Source organism: Mesocricetus auratus, unplaced genomic scaffold (genome assembly GCF_017639785.1).
Source record: "Mesocricetus auratus isolate SY011 unplaced genomic scaffold, BCM_Maur_2.0 Super-Scaffold_100676, whole genome shotgun sequence".
Lineage (NCBI taxonomy): Eukaryota > Metazoa > Chordata > Mammalia > Rodentia > Cricetidae > Mesocricetus > Mesocricetus auratus.
Genome location: NW_024429266.1, coordinates 115,213,500 through 115,237,364, shown reverse-complemented (window position 1 = coordinate 115,237,364; position 23,865 = coordinate 115,213,500). Strand labels below are relative to the sequence as shown.

The 23,865-nt window shown below is 45.3% G+C and overlaps 1 long non-coding RNA gene across 2 annotated transcripts in view; it reads right to left on the bottom strand.

Annotated features, from left to right (window-relative positions):
* The window catches only part of LOC121137008, a 45,182-nt gene extending 22,074 nt beyond the window's left edge, over positions 1-23,108 (bottom strand). For both annotated transcript variants that reach the window (XR_005874218.1, XR_005874219.1), the window contains exon 1: positions 22,810-23,108. This is a non-coding gene — a long non-coding RNA (uncharacterized LOC121137008). The remainder of the gene's footprint in view (positions 1-22,809) is intronic.
* Positions 23,109-23,865: the final 757 nt, after the last annotated feature.

Genomic DNA, 23,865 nt, shown 5'->3' with positions numbered 1-23,865 from the left:
CAATCTATGGGGCTCAGGTAGTAGATCAGTATTTATCCCTAGCATGCGAATGGACTTTGGGAGCCCATTCCACATCAAGGGATGCTCTCTCAGCCTGGACACATGGGGGAGAGCCTAGGCCCTGCTCTGGATGAAATGACAAACTATGGAGATCCCCCATGGAGGGCACCACCTTCCCAGGGGAGCAGAGTGGGAATTGGGTAGGGAGTTGGGGAGTTGGGGGGAAGGAGGGGAGGGAGAGGGAGCTAGGATTGACATGTAAAGCAAGCTTGTTTCTGATTTAAATAACAAAAAAAAAAAAGAAAATGCACCACAGGCCTTCTGGTGGAGGCATTTTCTTAAATGAGGGTCCCTCTTCCAAAATGACTGAAGCCTATGTCAAGCTGATATAAAAACTAGGCAGAATATTGGGGAGGGTCAAGGGTTTAACTGACTGGACTCAGTTCCCTCTCTGACCCTTCCCAACTGTGTGACCTTGTCAGTGAGAACCACTTGTCTGGGTCTCTAACTCTTTTCTTTCACAGAGATTCAAGTGTGGCTCAGTGATGGAGCACATGCTTAGCATGCAAGAAGCCCCACATCAACCCCCGACTCCAAGTTAAGAAAAAGAAAAGGGGTCAAGACCAGGCTGGTGAAACCCACAGAGACAGCTGACCTGAACAAGGGGGAGCTCATGGATCCCAGACTGATGGCTGAGAGGCCAGCATGGGACTGATCCAGACCCCCTGAACGTTGGTGTCAGTGAGGAGGCCTTGGCAATCGGTGGGGACTCTGGTAGTAGATCAGTATTTATCCCTGGCGTACAAATGGATTTTGGGAGCCCATTCCACCTGGAGGGATGCTCTCTCACCCTAGACACATGGGGGAGGGCTTAGGCCCTGCCCCAGATGATATGACAGACTTTGGAGATCCCCCATAGAGGGCCTCACCCTCCCTGGGGAGCAGAGGAGGAACGGGGTAGAGGATTGGTGGGATGGTGGGGGGCGGAGGAGGAGGGGAGGGAGAGGGAGCTGGGATTGACATATGAAGCAGGCTTGTTTCTAATTTAAATTTAAAAAGGGAAAAAATAAGAAAAAGAAAAGAAAGAAAAACGTGCTATTGGCTGAGCTGCCATTTCAGAGTATCTCAAGCCATAAACTCGTCTTGTGTCAAGTAGGTCTCAATACATGACGGCCTTCTCTGTCACCAGGCAGCGCCTGAGCCACACAGCCTCTCTCCCTACCACACACTTTCTCAGGCTAAGCTTGGGAGAGTGGGAAGAGTCAGGCCACACACCCGCAGACACAATGATGCCATGGAGGATAGCAAGGAGAGCGCAGAAGGGCATTAACTGGGATGCAGAAGCGCCGCCTCCTCCTCTCAGACCATCTCACACAAGTGATCGAGAAGCCTGGTGAACTCGGGAGTTCACAGGCCCAGACCTCTGCCAGGAGCAATAGAAAATAACCAAAAGTATACATCATGTTAATAAGAGGTCAGTTTGGAACCCCGAGGACAGTTATAGCTACCTTTGATTTAAGCTGGTGTGAGGACTGTAAAGAAATTCTGCTTTTGGTCTTGAGATCCTAGCTTTCCTGGGGTAATTATCAAGAAATACAGCAGTGCACGGAGCCCCAGCTCCGTGTGACCTTCCCTAGCTGCAGACTCACATCTGGGCCAGTCAAAGCCGGTAACCACATTTAATAAAATCTGATATAATGTAGTTTTTCTACTGATTAGAGGTCCTGTCCCCCACATGAGGGCTATAACCACAGTCCTTAGCACTGGGTATTATTTCTAATGCTATTTTGCTTCACCCAAATCACATCTCCAAGAGTGGCAGTTGTAATTTCTGTACTCTTAGGCAGCACAGTACATGACAAATAGCATTGGGTCCAATCCTTGTTCTACCACATCTTAGTCATGTGGCCAATCTCTTCATCTGAGAGATGAGAATGATTACAGTGGGCACTCCAGAGCAGAGGGGGAAATCAGCCTCCGGCTGTGACGTCCTTGCCTGGCACGTTGTAAGTGCCCATCAAAACGACGACTTGAGCGGTAGCCATTCATACGGGCATTGCACGGATTCAAAACACCTGACGAAGCAGCCCAGGGGAGGACAGCTTGGTTCAGGCTTGTGTGTTAAGAGGACACAGTCTCATCATGGTAGCTGGGATGCCTCTGTTCACAGCCACAGGGATTTACCAAAAGGTTAGTTACATGGTAACAGAAGCAGAGATTCAAGACCAGAAGCAATGATCCTCCTCCACCAATTTTACCTCCTACCATAAGTTTCCACAGCCTTCCAAAATGCTGGTGGTGTTCAAACACACGGGTGAATGTAGGTGAGACAGTCCACATTCAAACCATAAATGAATCATGTTCCCAAAATATTCCTATGTTGAAGCCCTAGCGCTAACTCCAAGGGCCTTTAAAAAGGTAATTAAGGTTGACAATAAGGGTAAGACGATAAGCCAATAGGACTGGTGTCATTTTAAGGAGAGGGAGAGATGCCAAGGACACACTGAGGGCCACCTGAAGGGAAGGGAAGTAGCCACAAACATGGAGAGGGTCTCTGGAGAGGCCTTACCAGCACAGATTTCAACTTAAAGTTGTTTTGGGCTGAGGCATCTCTGGGTCAGTTAAGAGCTATGAAAACAAACACAGCTCACGGACCCGAGACACAGAGAACAAGAACTGGCCCAGGTGCTTCCTTTCATTCCCTTTCCAGTTGTTTCCACACGAAGCAGTTCCCTCGGGAAAGTGGGTGACTGCCGTGGCCACGCTTCCCAAAAGCAGAGAAGATCCACAGCAGTCCCTTTTCTAAGTGCAGACTGTTGTAATTTAAGAAAAGCAGTGAGCTAGAGAAAGACGCCATTTGACAGAGTTCAAGCAGAGGGTTTTTTTTAATTAGGGAAAGGTATCATAAAACGGGGAAGGGGAGCAGGGAGACCGGCCTCTGCAGACAGGAGCATCAGGAGAGGGAGAGAGGGAGGGAGAGAGGAGGATGGGAGGTGGGCAGGGCGCTTTTAAAAGGGAGCATAGTGAATGTGCACAGGTGGTGCTCTTAGTGGCTGCAGCTGAGAGCGATCCTGTCAGAACCCCAGGGACCGGCCAGTACAGATGCCTGAATACCAACACTGACCATCTCCATGCTCATAAAATGTATGGATTGAAGAATAACAATAGAATGGACACCTATGTGCCCTGCTACCTGCTCCAAAAAATATTATTAACAGATGGTTCAGTGGTTAGGAACACAGACTACTCTTGCAGAAGACCAGGGTTCTGTTCCCAGCACCCATCCGTCAGTGCAAAGCAATGTGTAACTCCAGGTCCAGGGAGATCTAATGCCCTCTTCTGGACCCTTTGAGCACTGCATGCACATGGTGCTCTAACAAGCAGGCAAAATACCCCCCACACACAAATAAAATTAAAGTAAATCTTTAAAAAAAAAAACATATTACTAGCAGTTCCAAGCTGCCTGAGGGCTGATCCAGGATCACACCCCATTCTCCACCACTCCACCGTATCCTTGGTGGTCAGCACCCCACACCGTCCCTGATGTCCCGGGACTTTATCTAAAGTTGTCTGCGTGTCTACACGTGCTGCTCTCATGGTCTTTTGGGCCACCCTCATGAGACTCATTGTTATCCCTGGCTGATGACGTTCATTTTCCCTGCTGTTCCCTCCTCCTCAGAACAAGCATCACAACTTGCCACCAGTCCACTGTTCTGGGCGTCTGTGTTGTTTCCGGGTATGTGCTCCTGTGAACATCCTCATACGTGGACATGTATGCCGCAAGCATGTGTTGCTTGCTAGTATGCAGCATAACTTGGCTGGGCTCCCAGTATTTTAGAAGTTCATTGTGTTCTGTACCTGTCAAGTAGATCATGAGGATTTGGGGCCTTTCATATCTCATTATGATAAATTAAAGTAACAGTATTGAATAAAATGCACTTGGGGAGTGACTATACCCCGTTTCTTATTTGTTTCTGAGTTTGGTTTACTTTTTATTTTATTTGCTATTTATTTCGTGTGATCTGCTCTCACCTGCATGTAGCACCAGAGCATAAATGAGGAAAACGCTTCCTTCCTTCCTTCCTTCCTTCCTTCCTTCCTTCCTTCCTTCCTTTCTTCCTTCCCACCCTGTTTATTCGTCTTTCTCTTTCTCCTGCTATGTTTGGATGTGGGTTCTCCCTCAAGGTTGTAAGTGCTAGAAGCTGTGTCTTCAGTGTAGCAAAATGAGGTAATGGGGCCTTTGCAGGGTGGAGCCTAGGATGAGGTCATCAGATCGCCGGGCACTTGTTCCCACAGTCCTAACATAATTCTCCAGGCACCCCATGCTGTCTTGACTTTCTATCTTACAAAAAGACCTTTCTCTTCTTGAGTTTCTGCCCTGACTTCCTTTGATGATGAACAGTGGTGTAGAGGCATAAGAAGAGTTAATTAACCCTTTCTTCCCCCAGGCTGCCTTAGGGCATGGTGTTTATCGCAGCCATAGAAACCCTAAGGCGCCTAACAATAACAGAAGTGCTGCAGCCCAATGGCCTGTCTCTGACACTGAGCTTTGCTTGGCCATGCTGAAATGTCAAGGCAGATGGTAAGTGATGATGACCCAATGAACAACTGAATGAACTATTGAAGCTAAGCTGTTGTGTGGCTATCCCAGTGATATAGCGCTAGGTCTCCATGAGGTGGTGGTGCGAGCATGCCTTGGTGTTGTTAAAAGTTCAACTCTCAGCCAGGCGGTGGTAGTGCACGCCTTTAATCCCAGCACTCAGGAGGCAGAAGCAGGTGGAACTCTGTGAGTTAGAGACCAGCCTGGTCTACAGAGCTAGTTCCAGAACAGCCTCCAAAGCCACAGAGGAACCCTGTCTCTAAAAACAAAACAAAACAGAAAAGTTCAACCCTCTACTTCAGTTACATCCAGACATCTGGATGTCTGCATTAAGTAAGCCAAGTGAGTTCTTGCTTGAAGTTTTCACTTTTAATTGAATTTCTTTTGAGATGGTGAAGCCTGAAGCCCCCTGAGGACACGATGAATGGGAACTGAGGGGCAGAACATCCTCCAGGTTAACCTTGGATTGACGATGGAGTTCCAGTGTGCCACAGCCATTGGAGGGTCACAGCAAAGGGATTATTTCAGCCTCCCATTCCAGATTCTGTCTTAATAAAATACAGCTCAGATGGTTTCCCAAGACTTTTATCCCACAGGTTTTCATTAATGAGACTTGCATTATGGGGTTAAGTATATAATCTTCACTTGACTATAAAGTCCAACTTGTGGCCAACTATGCTTTCATCTGCTTTACGAAATTTCCTAATAAAATATCTGATGGACCAATATTTGTGTTGTGTGGTGTGCCACTAATATCTGGTGGCACAAATGTCCGACAGAAATGAGTGTGTTTGCAAACATCAATATCTCAGGCCCTATCATCTCATAGACTTATAATCTACCAATTACCACCATGTTTGCATTTGGAGAACATTTCTCATTTAGGGTATGTTTCAATTATTCACATTTGATAAGATTCTAGTCACCTGGTAGAGATTAGAGATAGCCAAGTATCTTATGTGCAGATTGCCTAGAATTGCACCAGTCAGATAGCTGAAAATCTTTGCTTGGTCAATTGACTGTTTTTTATAAACGGCAAAATAAAGAGGGTGAAAATTTCTGCCCCCAGTTCATATATCAAATGCAACTCCCGAGTCCAAAGACTTTACTCTCTACTCAACTTAATCTCAACATTTATCTCTACAGTATACTACTTTTTGTGTGTTGTGCTCTCTGACCTCAGGAAGCAAGAATTAAGTGAGCAATAAATAAGCCATCTTATTAAAGAGACTTTGATGTTTCATCTAAGTTTACATGCTAATTAAGATAAGAAGGTCCCAACTCCCCCAAAAGGCTTTTCCTCTCTCTTTGAGCAAGTAGGCTGAAGTACAACATAAAAGAGTGTGAACACTCTGCTAAATGCACAGATTTAACCCTGCTGTTTTGCTCCTAATCATTATTAATTGCCTCCAGTGGCGGACATTAATTTCCCTATTGCAGCAACATGCATCTTGAGCTTGGGCATATCCTAATACATCAAATGGGACAGGTGATATAATTCAGCTGGTCACAGCTGGAAAGGGACAGCCACCCACATGCAGGCAGTCTGTCAACCTTAGTTACACTGCAGACACCACCAAAGCCTCAGAACCACATGGCACATTCATCTCTGGGGATAACTTTACAAGAAGTATGGCCACTCAGTTCATCCTATTTAATCTGTTGTTGTCTTAGTGGCTAGAAGAATGCGACAGTCGAAACTCAAATTTCTCTGTGTGTTTGTGGTCACTGAAGGGGAAAGCAGAGACAGAGACATACGGCCAAGCTCCCTGTGCACATAAACTGAGAGGCACTGGGTTCAGAGGGACTGCAGTATTTTAAGAGATGTCACTGAAGGATTTAGGGTGAGTGGTTAATATTTCCTGGGATGTGACTTCAGGGTCCTGCCCTGATCTTTGGGCCTTTGGGCCTTAACTCTTGCTCAGAGAGCCTCATGTTTACATGTAACTCTGGCTCTGAAACGGAAATATTAGCTTGGTTATCCTTGGAGATTAGCTCGGAGCTCCTCGGCATTGCACAGCAGATAGGAGTGTGTGACTCAAATTTCCATAGAGGTGCAAGGTAATAGAATTAACCTGTGACCCAGGAATGTCACCACCAGTCAGACATCCAAGAGAAGAAAAGTGTACCTCATAATGGCACCTGCACAGCTATGTTCATTACCGAAAAATTCATGGTCATTGAGAGAGGGAAGCACCCCTTGATGGAAGAACAGATAGAGTGTGCTGTATACACACCAAGGAATATCATTCAGCCTCAAAAAGGGAAAATTCCAATATATGCTGCGACATTCTGCAAACTAGAAGATACCATTCGAAGTGAAATAAACCAGACATGGTGCAACTTTATGCACATTGAGTACTTTGGGCAGGCAAAATCATAGAAATCAAAGGTAAATGGCACCTGTCCAGGACCAAAAAGAGGGAGCATGGGCAGCTGTTTGAGGAGTATAAAGTTTTTGCAAGATAAAATAGTCGTGGAGATTTGCTAAACAGCCATGTGAATGATACTCTGCACTACTGAATTGCATAGTTCAAATAGTCCCATTGGTGTTATGCTCTGAATCTTAAGTGTCCTCTACAGGATATGGCTTGAGTATTTGTCACCGAATTGGTGGCACTTCTTTTAAGAGGCTGTGGGAGCTTTAGAAGATGGGACATGCCTGGTAGAAGTGGGTGACTAGTGAGCGTGTCTGAGAGGGGCATGTGGGTGCTCAGCCTCCACTGATGCTGCCATCCCAGCACCACCTCAAAAACTGAGTAATGGCTCCACCTCCTTTACTTTGCCAACTGAATGGGGGTATCACTCCTGCCTGTCTAAAAGCAAGGCAGCCACCCCGTGTTGGATCACATCAGTATGGTTTCCCAGGTCCCAGTAACCCAAGGTCCTCAGATCAGGTCACTGGACACCCACCTGACCCCATTCCCAGCCCTGAAAATCCTCTCCATGGATTTTTCCTAAGGTCTTTCTCTCACTTCAGAACCCTACTCCAGTTTTCCCTGAGCAGACACTCAGCTTAAGTGACAAGGTCCTGCAGATCCTCAGGGTGTGGCCACATTTCTAAGTTATCTCCCAGGAGGCAGCAACGGCTGAGCTGGGCAGCACACCCCAAACCTTTGGAAGTATGTCTATTCTTCAACTTTTAGTGTCATGCTCTGAGGGGACGTGGCCAAGCTGTGCTGAAGGTTATCAGTCAATATTTGCTACTGAGGACACAATAATGGTGACCAAGGAGGCAAAACGCACAGCAGGAAAAATGCACACACACTGCAGCCTTCATGCTAAAACCAGAAAGGATCTGAAATATACACACCAGTGCTAGGAGGGGTCGGCCAAAGGGCCAAGATCACCACACCATCTCCCTCCTTAGTTTATGTAGCAGTACCCTCCCCCCAAAAAAGTCTGCCTTCTATCTTCTTTGAGGAATCTGAATGAGGGAAGTAAAAGATAAAAGACTATTGAAAAGACACCGCAATACCGTTAAATACTAGACAGAGTGTGGGTGTTCTATACAAAAGTCTCCGTCAAACCAGAGAAAATCTAAACACTCTGTGTCAATTATGACAAAGTCTGTGAATTGGCAAATATTTCTTTCTGTATCTCTCAGTCTCTCTCTCTCTCTCTCTCTCTCTCTCTCTCTCACACACACACACACACACACACACATACACATGTGACTAGTGTGTAAGAGATGATCAAATGCAATGCAAGGGAAATATGAGTGTAAGACTCTACCTACAAGCTTTTTTATATATGTTTTTATTTAAATTAGAAACATGCATGCTTCACATGTCAATCCCAGCTCCCTCTCCCACCCCTCCTCCCTTGTCCCTCCACCAGTCCCCCCCACCAAGCCCCTGGCCCTATCCCCACATCATTCCCCAGGGAGGGTGAGACCCTCCTTGGGGGGATCTTCAAAGTCTGTCATTTCATCCAGGGCAGGACCTAGGCCCTTCCCCATGTGTCCAGGCTGAGAGACCATCCCTCCATGTGGAATGGGCTCCCAAAGATCATTCATACACCATGGTAAACACTGATCTACTACCCAAGGCCCCAGAGATTTCTGAGGCCTCCCCACTGACACTACATTTAGGGGGTCTGGATCAGTCCCCTGTTGGCCTCTCAGCCATCAGTCAGGGGTTCAAGAGCTCCCCCTTATATGGTCAGCTGTCTTTGTGGGTTTCACCATCATGGTCTTGACCTATTTGCTCATCACTTCTCCATCTCTGCCACTGGGTTCCAGGAGTGCAGTTCAGTGTTTAGCTGTGAGTATCTGTCTCTGCTTCCATCAGTCACTAGATGAAGGTTCTAGAATGGCATATAAGGTAGTCACCAACCTTATCATCAGGTAGGGGCTATTAATGTAGTCTCTCTGCTATTGCTTAGTTTGCCAGTTGGTGTTATCCTTGTACATCTCTGGAAATCTCACTAATGTCATCTCTCTCCTCAAAGCTATAACGACTCCAACTATTATGGTATCTCTTATCCTGCTCTCCACTATTTTTACCCCAACTCAACCTTCCTGCTCCCCATGTCTTCTTCTCCCCTCCTCTTATCCCCCTCTATTTTTCCTGGCTCCCTTTCCCCTGCCCCAATGTTTCCAATCTACTCAGGAGATCTTGCCTCATTGCACTTCTCTGGGGTATAATGCGTATCTCTTAGGAAACTCCCCGTTTCCCAGACTTGCTGGCACTGGGATGGTAGGCTGACACTCCCCTGATCCATGTCTACAATCCATATATGAGTGAGTACATACCATGTTTGTCTTTCTATGACTGGGTTATCTCACTCAGGATGGTTTCTTCTAGTGCCTTCCATTTGCCTGCAAATTTCAAGATTCCATTCTCTTTTTCTGCTGAGTAGTACTCCATTGTGTAAATGTACACATTTTCTCTATCCACTCTTCAGTTGAGGGGCATCTAGGTTGCTTCCAGGATCTAGCTATTACAAATAATGCTGCTATGAACATAGTGGAACAGGCATCCTTTTTGTATGAATGGGCATCTTTTGGGTATATGCCTAAGAGTGGAATTGCTGGGTCTTGTGGTAGACTGATTCCCATTTTCCTGAGGGATCTACATACTGATTTCCAAAGTGGCTGTACAAGTTTGCACTCCCACCAGCAATGGACGAGTGTTCCCCTTTGTCCATATCCTCTCTAGCATAAGCTGTCATTGGTATTTTTTTTTAATTTTAGCCATTCTGACAGGAATAAGATGATATCTCAGGGTTGTTTTGATGTGCATTTCCCGAGTGGCTAAGGATATTGAGCACTTTCTTAAGTGTCTCTCAGCCATTTTAGACTCCTCTATTGAGAATTCTCTATTTAGTTCAGTCCCCCACTTTTTAATTGGGTCCTTTGGTGTTTTGGAGAGTTGTTTCTTGAGTTCTTTGTAAATTTTGGAGATTAGCCCTCTGTCAGATGTGGGGTTAGTGAATATCTTTTCCCATTCTGTGGGCTGACATTTGTCTTGCTGACTGTGTCCTTTGCCTTACAGAAGCTACTCAGTTTCAGGAGGTCCCATTTATTAATTGTCGATCTCAGTGTTTGTGCTACTAGTATTATGTTCAGGAAGTGGTCTCCTGTACCAATTTGTTCAAAAGTACCTCCCACTTTCTCTTCTAACAGGTTCAGTGTGGCTGGATTTATGTTGAGGTCTTTGATCCATTTGACTTAAGTTTTGTGCATGGCGATATCCAGTTATGCTAGCATCATTTGTTGAAGATGCTATCTTTTTTCCATTGTATAATTTTAGCTTCTTTGTTGAAAATAGGCTGTTCATAGATTTGTGGATTAATATCAGAGTGTTCAATTCAATTCCATTGGTCTACCTGTCTATTTTTGTGCCAATACCAAGCTGTTTTCAGGACTATAGCTCTATAATAGAGCTTGAAGTCAGGAATGGTGATGCCTCCAGATGTTGCTTTGTTGAGCAGGGTTGTCTTGGCTATCCTGGGTTTTTGTTTTTCCATATTAGCTTGAGAATTGTTCTTTCAAGGTCTGTGAAGAATTGTGCTGGAATTTTGATGGGGATTTCATTGAGTCTGTAGATTGCTTTTGGCAGGATTGCCACTTTTACTACAATGATCCCACCTATCCAAGAGCATCAGAGATCTTTCTATTTTCTGGTGTCTTCTTTAATTTCTTTCTGTAAAGACTCAAAGTTCTTGTGATAAAGGTTTTTCACTTGTTTAGTTAGCGTTACCCCCAAGGTATTTTTTGTTGTGTGTGGCAATTGTAAAGGGTGATGTTTCTCTGATTTCTTTCTCAGCCCTCTTATCATCTGTATATAGTAGGGCTACTGATTTTCTTGAGTTGATCTTGTATCCTGCCACTTTGCTGAAGGTGTTTATCAGCTGTAAGAGTTCCCTGGTAGAGTTTTTTGGTTACTAATGTAAACTATCATATCATCTACAAATAGTGAAAGTTTTACCTCTTCCTTTCCAATTTGTATCCCCTTAATCTCTTTTTGTTGTCTTATTGCTCTAGCTAGAACTTCGAGTACAATATTGAAGAGTCATGGGGAAAGAGGACAGCTTTGTCTTGTTCCTGATTTTAGAGGAATTGCCTTGAGTTTCTCTACATTCAGTTTGATGTTGGCTGTTGGTTTGCTGTATATAGCTTTTATTATGTTTAGGTATGTTCCTGTTATCCAAGACTCTCCAATTGTCAAAACTTTTTAAAAGAGAAACAGTATCTAATATCCACACTTTCAAGTCCATTAATGGGAATATAAGTTGATAAAAAATTTCTCAGTTAGCATTATAGCAAAATGTATAGAAACCTTTAACTAAGCTAAAAATGCATTTAGTTAAACTTGAAAGATATTTTTAAAGTATATTTCAAGCATGTAGAACTAAACTGAGACTCCTTAACCTTGCAATGGTATATCTAAGAAATCACTTTCATAAATAATTGGATACATGCACAATGATCTACACAAAGTTATGTTCACTGAAATGTTCTACATTAGAAGATACATCGATTAAAAACAACATAGAACAGTCAAATCTATGAAACAAGCATTTACCTATTGGCATGAAAAGACAGCTGTGGAATGAATGGTAAAAACTCATTAAAGGAGCCACTGAGAAGACTCAGCGGAAAGGGTGCTTGCCACCAAACCTGACAACCTCAGTTCAGTCCCCAGAATCCATTTGGTAGAAGAAGAGCATGAAAATGTATATATAAATGTAAAAGATATTTTGAAATGTTATTTAAAAGATATATGTGTAATATATAGTTAGAATTTTTAAAATATTGGGAAAATAAATAAAATGTCTAGTAGGAACATTCTGTACAATCTTTACGGCGAGTGGAATTGTGGTTGATATTTTCTTACATATTTTTTTCTTGAATATCTCCATTTGTGCTTTTTTTCTAAAATGGCATATATTGGAATTCTGTCCAGAGGTTACTTTTTCATAGTAACACAGAGAGAGCTGGTATCAACTCTAGGCATGTTGAGTCAGTTGCTTATCCAGTCGGTACACACTCACACTAACTGATGTGTGCTCAAGGACACAAATGGCTCCATGGGAGGGACCACTGCCCCTCCTACACCAAAGTGGCCACAGGATCTTCCTACCACCGCTGGCCTCCCTCACTGTCCAAACTCTGCCCATTTGCTCAAACAGAGCAGAGCCTCTCATGCGCGCTCATCTGTCTTTCGGAAGTTTCCCTGTATCACAGCTAGGTGGACTTGTTTCTCATTCTGTTCTTACAATGAGATCTTTGGGGCTTGGGGCATGTGTGAAACCCTGACAGTGTCTACCTCACACCGAGGGCTGGATGGACAGCTAAGAAATGAATGATGAACAGACGAATAATTAGGAGATGAACGAATGACGTACCAATGAACTCTCAGCAAACAAACCCAAGTCAGCCGAGGTGAATTTTGGTTTTTATCCAAAACAGCAAACCATATCCTCAAAGCCTGCCTTGTCTTTACCCCACATTCATTCCTTGAGCTTTGAGAGAACCTAGCAAGGAAAATAATGTGTGTTTGAAATGCTAACACCCATCTTGGCTCCATATTTTATGTAACATGAAATCCATTTTCACATCAGTAAGAACAAATTTTCGTCTCTTACTTTTACTTGGCCCCCAAGTCACATATATTGAAAAAGGGGTCCTGTATGTGTTACCATCTGTTCTCCAGGGGAAAAGCTACAAGTCAGCCCCATTTTGTGTTTTAGAGCTGTCTTTTGGTAAATAAACTTCTCACACATCAAATTGTAGTTTGGGCATTATATACACAGTTCTAGTGGAATTTTCCAGGATTCTGCAGAATAAGCTTTATGGAGCAAGTAACCAGCCGTTACTTGTACACGTTGTAAATTTTAGTGTAACAGATTTTCTAAAAGTAAAGCATGTATTTTAGTTTATTATGCCTTCAGGTTAAGCACACACACACACAGACACACACAATCACACACACACACACACACACTCTCTCTCTCTACGTGGAAGTGTGCATAAATCAAATGACCACAAAGAATCAGGAGTTCAGGAGACAAGTCCCAGAATTAGACTGATGGTCGCTCCTGCTCGCTCTCAGCCTCTGCTTCGTCAGAATCCAGGCCAAGGCACAGCTTTCCTCCAAGCCCTGCACCACAGTTACTTATTCCTCTTGTTCTGCTGAGATCTTCAGGGGCTGCCAGCCCTGGGCCCTCCCTGCAAAGCTGCAGTCCCTTACTTCCAGCTGGGAGGTCTGTTTGGACTGTTGTCCCACTCCAAAAGAGGAGAGAGTCACAGCCAGGCAGGCGACGAAGGGCTTCAGATAGACGACCACACGCCTGCAGTGCTGCCACAGACCCACAGCTCTGTGCTTGATGTCTGGGACACACACGTGACATTTTTGTTATCTAGGCAGGAAGCGTTTAGGTTAAGCTGCAAGTGTCACCATGTCACCGAGTTCTCCACTGAACCTGAGACAGGCAGTCCCTATCAGCGAGAGCTGTGGCAGGCTGAGATCCACAGTCTGTCCAAGCAGCTTGATTTCCTGCAGGCCCAGGTGTTCCCAGGGCTGTACAGCAGCCACCAGGGCTGAAATCAGGACTCCCCCTGAACTTGTGAGGAACAAAGACAGCCACTAGAAACCCTCGTGGAGAAAAGAGCGTGTCATAATGTCCCGCAACTTCAGAGTCACGGTTGTAACGACAGTTGTGCTGTTAACAACAAGAGTTGAACTTTTGACTTAGACTGGTGTAGTAGTACGCTATTTCCACTCTTGGAAATACACTCACAGGGAGCTAATAAATAATCCATGAATGCTAATCTTTTCAAGTCATTTCAAAGGCATGACGTTATCAGCCTCAATAATTGTAAAGGCAGGGACTCAAGCACCGCTCCATTAAAACGGAAAGGTGCAAACTGATTAAAGACGCGTGATGCTTTTGATGGAAGTCTTAAACTCAAATGCCACATCATTTGTTTTTAGCAAATGGAGTAATTACAATAATATTTTCTTCATTTTTAAGGTCAGATCTCTTAAGTTCTACATGCTTGATTTAAATGCAGCCACAATCATTTCCCTTGCCTTCGTTAATTAAACGTGTGCGTTGCTTAAAGGTAACAGCCACTCGTGTTTTCTCTGAAAGAGAAATAAATATTTCAGTTGTCTAGGTACAAGGTTGGAAGGGAGGAGTTATGACATTTCATTTCAGATATTATTAATAAACTGAAATTAGCTTTATTTACCACCCCTGAACTCTATTCTTACTGAGAAAACATCATTTTTTGTTTAAAGTGGAGAATTTCACTCTTGCCCCAGTGTATCAAACCTAGTGCAATCTAGAAAAAATTTTTTTAATTTAAGGGTTCCTCAATGATTATATCAATGCTTTTTAATGGTCTTGTAGCTTTAGTACCCAAAGGAAAGAGAATTTAGAAATATTTCTGTCTCATGGTATTTGAACAGACACGCGTTTTTCTAGGGTTGTGGAACACCTGATAAGTTTCACATAGGGAACCATATAAGATTTTATTGTTTCAAGTGACTGTCACTTTAAAGGAGCCAGGAAAGTGGGGGTGGTGGGGAGGGGGAGGAACTTGTCTTGGTGCACTATAAATTAAAAAGGGTTGCCTGTGGCCCAGCTGTCAGGAGTTAAACTCCGGATGTCAGTCCGGGAGCAGAAGTTAAGTGATGGCCAGGAAACGGTCAATCCATTTGTTTAGGATGGTTCGCCGGCTTTAGCCAGACCCCAAACCTCCAGACGTACCATTCTTTGTGCTGTCAAAATACTTAGGTTTCCTGCAAAAACACACACACTCTCTCTCTGCTGTCAGTCTTCTGCCAGAATTCTACCAAAACAAGAGGATTAAGAGCAATTGGAGGAACCAGGTGATACTGTCCAGATAGGAGGGCCCCGACTGCCGCGGGCCTGGACCCCACTGCCTGCTAACAAAGGCTGCCTCAGGGGTTGCTGAGGAGCACCTGGCAGAATGTCTGTCTGCAGAGACTCCAGTCTGGAGTCAGGATGCAGGAGTCTGTCCTACAGTGATTCCGGTGCATCACCCTGGGGAGGAATCACTGGTGTTTTATGTTACATATGGGCACATGGGGGTGACTGTTGGAGCAGAGGGCAGATGTGGAATTGTTTAACTCAATCTAATACAAGTCCAGGACAAGCAGCTTGCAACGGACTCTGGGGTTCTGCGTTCCAGTTCTGCTTATTTCACCTTGGTAGCCTTGGACCTTTGATCCTACAGTAAGCGTACCTTCCCCAAGAATCAGTCAACATCCGCATCTGTACAATGGGATGGCACTGCTACTCCTTTGCAGCACTGTTATGAGAGTTAAAGGAGGGAACAGACATAAAACATGGGCAACTGGCATGATGCTAACCACACAGTAAGTGCTGAGTGATTCCTGGTACTAGATGTGTAGCTGTCCACAGTGCTCTGCAGGGCTGGAAATTCTGAAGGCCTCTTGATCCGGCCTCCCCTTGGCTCCAGCAGCTCACACACACCCCACTGCTCCCTCACTGGCTGGCTCAGAGTGGGATTGTGGAAATCCTGACTGTTGAGCAGAGAGCAGATTGGGTTGAAGAGAGGATTTTGAATATGTTGCAGTCGGCAAGGATCTCAAGGCTCCAGAGGCGTGTACTCTGTACCAGGTAGCAATTTAGCCCTGAGGTGACAACCAGGAGAAAGGCGGGGGGGGGGGGGCTTGCAGTATCAGGAGAAGTGGTGTGCTCTGGTGACACAGGGGTGCAATCGGGTGGCCTTGGCTTTGGGAGACTGGGGCTCAAGAGCAAGAGGAGGCTGTGATTGGGGTGCTAGGGTGTAAGGAATGGGGTGATGGGTAGATGAGACCAAGCATTGGGCTGAAAGCTGCTCCTCTGTTTGGGATCTGAGCATAACCCTTTGTCTAGACCCTGGTGGCGAGTTTTTTCCTTTACCAAACGTTTTAAGGTTGTGCTGTCTTCTCAACTTGCAATGACTTTGAATGGGCTTTATACAGGACATTTATTGTCTGCATGTAAACACAGGACTAAGTTCCACATGTGTGGGGGTGCCATATAAGCAGTTGATAATCGTTGAACACTTTAAAAGCAAACACTCTAAAAAGGACTAAATATCTTAAAAACAGCTTATACGTATTAGAAAAAAGACCACGGGGCTACAAGAATAAACATCAAACTACTGTATCTCTGAGAGATGACTGACTGGGAGTACATTTGAAGGATGGATTGTATGAAGAGGAATTGGCTTTTTATATTTTCTCTGTCAATTTCTATATTGTAAAAAAATTTTATTTTATTATTCTTTTTTCCTACTGGGTATTGAACCCAACCAGTAAGTGACATTCCTTACTTTTTAAATTTTTTTGCAGATTTTATTATTATTTTAAGACAAGGTCTCTATAAGTTGCCCCTGTAACCTAGGTTGCCCTTAAACTTGGGATCAGACTCCCAAATAGCTGAGATTATAGGTCTATTTCATGATGCATGGTTGTTTGATCTTTTGCAATAAACTTGTAAGTGTGTGTTATTTTTTTAAACTTATAAATGAGGTTTAAAAATATATAGAAACAGAAAGTTCTGGTTCTTAAGTCCTGGCAGTATTCTGAAGAAAAATCAATAGCCCCATTGCAACTAAACAGTCTCTCTGTCTCTGTGTGTGTTCTATGTGGGTATACAATTACACAGAGGCATCTTAGAAAGATTCAGGATACAGCAGGGTGTGGCAGACCATCTCCTTTTATTGCACAAAAGCTTCACAGATTTCTCGAGGCAAATCTGAAAATCATAGAAAATGTAGGAAAACGAAAGCCGAGCCTCTAATCTTAAAAGATTCCATTAAAGCAGTCAACGTCCCGTGTCTGCTGTTCTCTGAGTTTCTGATGATGTCCACCTCCCCACACACCTTCAGAAACAGCCAGCTGGACACATGGAGGGATGCCAAAGTCTCAACTCTGATACTCATCTGCAACATGCCCGTCTTCTCACACGGGTTAGCGAGATATGAACAACGCAGAGTTTACCCCTCCTGTGCTGCCTAGCCTTTGTGGTCTCTTCCTCCCTGAACTGCCCGGATGGATGGAAAAAGATGAATGCTCTTTAGCCTCCACAGAAGAGGAACCCCTGCCATTTGCTGCAAAGTGGAAGACACATCGTGGTGAGCCTGGTTGTGAAAGAAATGTCAGGTGCAGGGACAAGTGCCACATGACATCACTCACATGGGATCTAAAAGGTTGACCTCGTAGGAATAGAGTGCATAATGGCCTGTACTTGAGGCTGGGGCCTGGTGGCAGCACTGGGGAGGTTTTAGTCCAGGGATTCATAATTTCAAACGGGAGGAGCAGGGTCCTGAGAACTATTGATCTCCACGGTAACTATGGTTAATAACAATCTATTCTTGAAATCTGCTGAGAGTAGATTTTAACATTTTAAGTCATGACAAAAAATATAGATATGTGAAGTAATGCGCCTGCTAATTAGCTAAATGTAGTCCCTTCAGAAAGTACACAGATTTTAAAATAGCTTGTACACAATAAGTATACTATTTCTGACTGTTAATCGAAGCAGGGGGTCTTTGTGGGTTGTTGTTTGCACGTGTGTATGTGTGTTCTCGTGTGAGGGACAAAGGTGTGTCTGGGTGTGCGTGCACAGGTGTGCTCATTTGTGTGGAGCAGATTTTGCCAGGTGTCTCTTTCAACCAGTTTCCACTTTGCATATTGAGGCGGTGCCTCTCACTGGGCTGGTCCATCTACCAAGTCAGCTTGCCCCTGCAGATCCCACCTCCACCTCCCACGTTCTGGCAGTACAGGTGGGCCACCACACCCATCCAGCATTTACCTAGGTACTGAGAACGCAAACTCCAGTCCTAACATTTGCACTGAAATACTTTACTTGTGGAACCATTCCCCGAGTCCTGTTTTGTTTTCAACATAGACCTGGGGAGATAGCTTTCACGAGGCTCTCAGTTTGACCCAAGGCACTAGAAGGTGGGAAGGGGAATCTAGATGTGAGTGGTAAGTGACAATTATCCAAGACTATAGCGAAGTCTTGTCTTGACAGAACCAGTGACACACATGCACAATACACACATCCATAGAGTCAGGAGAAAGCCCTGCCTAGGCCCTCCTGTCTTGTGTACAGCAACACCGGTCCATTCTAGTCTGGCTAGAATGGCCAATCAAAGAAGTGTCTTGGGCCTCTCATGCATGATTGATGTCACATCAGTCCTTAGACTGCGAGCCTCCCTCCCCAGGGCACGAACGCCCACTTCTCCCATTTGCCTTGCTCACAGAAAGCGAGGCTTCTTACGGGAGCTCAAGACTCAGATGAGTTCCTCAGAGGGAAACGGAGGTCTGCAGGGATCTCATAACAATGTTGGGGACACTTGCAAACTCCAAGCATAGAGCAAAACTCTGAGTGCGAAGATGCTTGGTCCACAGTGGGCACACACGGGCACGCGCGCACACACACACACACACACACACACACACACACACACAGGCTGTGTAAGAGTGAGAGGACAACACTCATTGACCTTCTAGGAGCTTAAGAAATGGAAGAATGACCACAGCCCTGGGCTTCTCCGAGAAACAGCAGCAGCAGCAGCAGCAGCAGCAGCAGGGTTAGAACTCCAGCCCCATGTGTGAAACACCTGAATTTGCAGTGTAAACCTGCTTCAATATCTGAGCAATGGGAACAATAAGAAGTTCCTTCCTGGAAGCGGGGAGGTGATGTCTTGAAGATTAATGCGATAATGTGGCTAGACTAACCATAGCAATTATTCAATAAATGTTGACTGGTACTGTGACTATGTAGTGATAACGGAACCTTGTGACCTTAAAAGAATATTTTTCTGGAGCCACTGTACATGTTACATAAATGTTAATTGTTATTGTTATTACAATTTTTAGTCCAGCACATGTAGCAATTTATCACTGCAACTGCAAGAAACTGCCAGGCTGGTCCTTGATGGCACAGACTTGCTGCCCCCTTGACTTTGCCTCTGAGGCTCAGGGAGGAGGTTACTGGACACCAGGGCATGGTCAAACCTGGTATTCCTAGTGATGGCTTTCTCTAAAACCTCCTTACCCAGCTCCCAATGCACAAAGGACTTCTCACAGCAAATGCAATGCCCCTCTGAGGAGAAATCGCCAGCATTCTCCCTGCTGAGTCTTCAGTACCTCTCAGGGTTTTCAGGATGGTGTCTGACTTGAGATGAGAGGAAGGTCCGTTACAGGGGGATTTAGCACTAGGATGGTTTTGCTATCGGACATTTTTACAATGCCATTCTTAACAGGGCCTTTCTGACGGAGCTATTCTATTTGCTTCATGGTTTGGAGGCATGCATAGTAGCACTTTTATCCTGAAACATGATGGCTCTAAACCTGGACAGTGCCTGTATGTCTTTAATGGATGCTGTGAACGGTTTATACTCCTCCCAGGCACTACTCAGCCTGGGACTGCTCAACCCTGGCAGCAATTCATGACTAGATTTGAGGGGTGGTTGTTGATGGCCTGAAGGAGTGCTGGGCAAGAATGTCAGCTGCTGCTTCCCAGAATTCACCAGCTGCTGCTGCCACTGTGAAGAAGCGTTTCCCTCTGCTTTCTCAGGCCCAAGCTGTGTAGATTCACATCCCAGATCTCTGCTCACCACCTACAAACCCCAAGGCAATAGCTTTGCCTCCGCCTCTCCTCATCACTAAGGTGAGAATATTGTGAAGATGAAGACTCACCCCAGAAGGGGACTCCAGGGGATGCTATGTGGGAGGAGCCTGAGCCTGTGAGGCAGCACTGTGTCAAACAGTTTGGGGTTCGCCCTCTCCCTGTGGAGCAGACAGGCTTTCCTGACCTGCTTCACGCCACGCCCCATGCCGTCTTTTGACATTATCGTCTACAGCGAGAGAGCTAAGGTTTGAGGGCTTAAACCCACTCGCCCCAGACCCACAGCGCCGCATGTAGAGTTGGCATTTTACCATTGTAGGTGTGACTTCTGAGTCTGGCTCTCCCTATGATGCCCACCATACAGGGCCTGTGTAAATCATGCCTATCCCAGGGGCTCAGGGTCTGTGGACAGTGACGGCTCTGCTACAGGCCACTTCCCAGGAACACCACAGCAGGGCCTGCTCCAAGCTTTGTGGTTCCAGACCATTTGTCAGGCCAGATGTGAGGTATAGGGTGTTTACGTTGTCAGCCTGGCTTATCTGCTATGAGGTAAAGCCTTCCTGGCTCAGATCTGTGGGTTCATGACTTGGCACGGTCACAGCAACCACAGTAAAACCACTGACGCCACCGGGGGCAAAGAGCCTGAGAGGAAGTGGGGTGGGGGAGGGGAGCATGTTCGTTCACATATCAGACTGCAGGTGAGGAGAGCTGGCCACCCTTAGCTTCCCACCTGGCCCTATCTAGTAGAAGCAGCCCTCTTCATTTTGTTGGTCCTCCCTCTAATTCAAACGCTTAAAACCAAAATAAAATGGCCTCTTTCACACCTGGTTCACTCCCAAGTGCAAATGAAGACTCTTGGAATAGCTGCCCATCTGCGGCTCCCTATCTGTAGTGGTCAGTGGTGGCTGGAGCCACCTGGCAGCCATTTCCCCAGCCCCGTGTCTGGATCTCCTCCAGGGAGATGCCCTTTCCCTCGCTTTGAGCAGATGCCTACGTCCGAGGCTGAGAGACATAGCTGTGACTTGACCCAGACTGACGTGAGTGTCATATTACATTGCTGACAGGACTGCTTCTGGAACAAACCATGGATCCATTGAGATGGGAAGATCTTTCTTCTCTAGAACTTCCCAAAAATCATTTCTAATTGCTTACCATCAAGGGAGGAAATGGAGGAGGTTTTGTTTGTGTTTCTGTACCTCCTGGCAAGCTACATGCCCCCACTCTGAGAAACAAGAGCCCATGAGGCTCTACAAACCCCTCTGCATTATAGGGAAAGTCCTTCACAGTTTGACAAAAACCCTTGCGTCCAGTGTAGGAGTGAACCCCACAAAGCTATCCGCCCCTGAGGGCGGGGACATGTAAATTGACACAGGTAGATATAAAAGGAAGTGAAAAGAAAAGGCTTCCCTTTACATAATGGTGATCAGGAGTGGGATGATGAATTTCCACGTAGAATGACAAAAGCTTTAAAGGAATTTTAAAAACAAAAGAATGGATAGAAGCACAGATTTTTCCAGCCTGTCTTTGGCGTTCTTGGAATGAGTCTCTGAACTTTACACACGCTGAGCTCCTAGAATGTCTGCCTTTTCTGTACCTAGAAAGTTCAATTCACCCCTCCACCTACAGTTGTGGTTCTCAACCCTCCTGATGCTTCAGCCCTTTAATACAGGTCCCCATGTAGTTGTGACCCCCAACCATAAAATTATGTTTGTGGCGACTTCATATTGTAATTTTGCAACTGTTATGAATAGCAATGAAAATATCTGATATGCAGGAAATATGACGTGTGATTCCTGTGAAAGGATAATTTGATGTCCAAGAGGGTCTCAACCCTCAAGTTGAGAACCACTGATCTAGAGCCATATTGCATGCCTGCCCCTCAGGAAGTTCTTTAACTCTCTAAATGTTCAGCTGTTCTCTCCTTGACCTTGTATGTGCCTTGATCTTGACCTCTCTGACTCTGCCTTCCTCACTGGACAATAACACTCCCTAAACGTCTCCATATACCTGAAAGCTAAGACAGAATTAGAGCATAGGTTTATTGGATGTGTGGCTGCATAGATAGAAGGATGAATGGGTCATTAAGCTTAGAAAAACTAGATGGAGCATAGCAGCCTGTCCCAGCAGGCATTGTTTTTATATCTGGACAATAGCAAATAACATTTCAACTGATTATTGCTATGGGTGTAATTATACTTAATAACTGATAACAATAAATTTCACTGTTTATATCACATATACCTTCCTATTTAATAAGGAAAGACAAGTCAACTGTATACTTCCTGACATCAGCTGTGAAGAAATCAGTCTCAGATGTGCTGCAGCAGAGACAGACGAGATGCCCCCACACCTCATTTCCTTTCTTTCCTTTCTTTCATGGGTACACAGGTAAGTTAAACTTTCCTACCTTCCCTTGCAGTTAGGTTTGGCCCTGGGACAGAACCTCAGCCTTTGGAGCATAGCCAAGCCTGGTAAATTAAAATCGCCTCCTTTGGCTAGAAGTGAATGACTCTGAGATGCCTAGGAGGAGATGAAGATTCACAACAGAGGGCACTAGGGTCCCTAAGACCCATATGGAACCTTGATGCAGACCCATGTCCGTTAATGGACTGCACTTGCTTACAATGGAGAAAGTGCATGTTATACTCGTAAAATCCCAGCGGTATGCAAGGCCTGGATTCGGTTAGCCTGTGAGGTCTGATTGCTACATTTGAAGGATGTTGCAAACGTCTTTTTAAAGTATTGATTATCTAGAACTCAAAGCATTCCAATCATTTGATTGGATTTTTACTGTTAAGAGCTTCTCTTAGGGCCACATTCAAGGAACTATTGTTAATGTTAACAAGCATTTCTTTCCAACTTTCATTCAGCACCAGTACACTGATAGCCTGAAGTCAATGACAGCGGCAGCATTTACACCACAGAAATTGGCAAGCACGGGAAACCATGCTCCTCTCCACCGAAAAGGTTAAATATTTGCCAGTGCATCCATTTCAGATTCACCCGGTATGAAAGCTGCGCAATACACTGACTCTAGGAGAAGGGAACATAATGAACTAAACCCGCCCGGTTAAACGTACCTGGGCACGCAGGGAAGGTGGCCAGCGCTGTGCCCCAGCAGCAGCCAGAGCCCCGGCAGTCAGCTAGTCACGCTGGTCTCCACACGGCTGAATGTGACTTTACACACTTGAGGTCCCTGCTAATTCTCAGAACGTGAGATTACTGTGACAGGGGCACAGCAGGTTGTTATCGCCTGCTTTCCCGTGACTTCAGTGACTGTGAGTGAGAATGGAAATCACTGAGTCTCCACCTACAGCCCTGCCCTAAACTAAGGGAGGAAATTTCTCCACATCTTATCTCTCAAAACCAGCATATCTTTTTGGTCCCGGTCTCTGAACTGGACCTAATGCCGAGAGCAGAGAAGCCAAGGAGGCTAGGACTCGGTGGCCAAGGCACGTCCCGGGCTGCAGGTGTGAGGACAGCAGGCTTTGGGCCAGAGCCTGATCCACAGTGTTTGGAATTCACCAGGTTTACACATGGCAAAATGATCCAAATAATTATCCTTTGTGGAAGCCATAATATTTCACTTAGAGGAAGGCAGTGGGATCCTTGGGCAGCTCGGCCCTCCTCCACAGAATATAAACTGCTGAAGTAGACCCCAGAGTGCAGGGCCATTTGCGAGAGACATCACACAATTCACGGGATGTTTCGTTGCAGACACTGAATGAACTAATTCTGCTAATAGAGTATTTGATTTAATGGCACATTAAAGGGGAAAGGGGAGCGCAGAACGCATCCTTCAGCTCCGTGGCTGATGGGTTGCTGTAGATACCATAAACAAGGGAGCCAAATTCTCTCCTGCCTCTCTCGCCCCAGCAGAGGCCGGTCATTTTGCAAGTCAGGTTTGGCTCAGCGACCTGGAATAGAAACCCAAGTCTCCCAGGTTCTGCACAGAGGTTTGGAGGCTATGGAAGTCACTCAGCCCACACAGCCCTGACCTAGCTGCTACAAAACGAATCATCAAACCTTGCCACATCACGCCAGAATAGAAACAAATCAAAGGAATCAGGGCCACTTAGGGACGTCAAGTCTCTGCTGAGTCATTTGGTTTTAGCCTTCTGCCCTTTGACTCCGCC